Raw genomic sequence first — 1298 nt, forward strand, 5'->3', positions numbered from 1 at the left:
TATTTTTAGTAGAGATGGGGTTTCACCGTGTTAGCCAGGATGATCTCAATCTCCTGACCTCATGATCCGCCTGCCTCGGCCTCCCAAAGTGCTGGGATTACAGATGTGAGCCACTGCACCCAGCCCCCTGTGTCCTTTTAATAAGTCCCCCAGCACCACCCAGCAGACTTCCCTGCAGGACAGGCTCCCCTAACCCAGAGGTTACCCAAGACAGTGGGATGAGACTGCTTGGTTTAGATTCCTTAGGATTTATTTACCCCCAAGAGGGAACAGGATCAGTGTCCCTGAGGGGTTGGGTAGCTGATGAAATTTGTGTTGGGTGAGCAAGCCTGGAGCCAGGGACTGCAGCCCGCTCTCACTTTGGCCAGGAGCTGAGCTGTGCCTGGGGTGCTCCCATTTCTGACCACCTTATCACCAGGGCAGGCTTGATATGTAGTAGGTGATCAATACGGATTTGTTGAACAAATAAATGAATTATGAAAGAATGAATGAATGAATGAATGAATCTCAGACTGGTAAAGACATGGGATTTATTTAGATTAGGAGGCTAGATGCACAGGTGGGACCTCAGGCAGCAGGACTTGGAATGTCCCACGCTGCAAGTTCTTGTCCTGGACCAGCGTTCAATGATTGAAACTGGACGAGAGGCAGCAAGGAAGGCGCGATTCCCAGGGGAGCCTCGGTTCTCCACCCACCCCTCTCAGTGCTCCTGGATGGCAGAGGCAGCTACTGTGCTTCCTGTTCCCTCTGAGGTTAGACTCTGCCTAGTGTGGGAGGTGGAGTGGACACTGAACACCTGTGGTGCCCATTCACCCCTCCTCCTACCTACCTTGAGGCACTGGTACTGTTACTGCATTTGACAGCTGTAGAAACTGAAACTCCAAGGGTGAGTCACTGGCTGATAAGTGGCAGGGTTGGGATTCGAACCCAGGTATCTCTGGCTCCAGGGCCATGTCCCACTCTACCTCCTAGCCACACCCAGGGACTACCAGGTGGGGGTGACATTTGTCAAAGGCAGAAACCTACCCATTGGTGGGTACAAGCCTCAGGCCACCTGGGATGCAGGGTTCCACCTCCAGGGGGCCCAGCGCACGACAAAGTGACAGGGACGACTTCTCCAAGGCCCTGCCTGTCTTTCCAGCTGAATCCTGCTTCCAAATGCCCATGTTCCTTCCCCACATCCTCGCCTTGCTGTGCTGTGCAGGAGAGGCTGGGTTCCTGCCACCCCCTCCCCACCCTATCTCAGTGTCCCCTTGAGGAGGACTGGGGGGCATTCACACTTGGGGTTCCTGACTGAG

The sequence above is a fragment of the Mandrillus leucophaeus genome, unplaced genomic scaffold (assembly GCF_000951045.1).
Source record: "Mandrillus leucophaeus isolate KB7577 unplaced genomic scaffold, Mleu.le_1.0 Scaffold944, whole genome shotgun sequence".
NCBI classification, from domain to species: Eukaryota; Metazoa; Chordata; class Mammalia; order Primates; family Cercopithecidae; genus Mandrillus; species Mandrillus leucophaeus.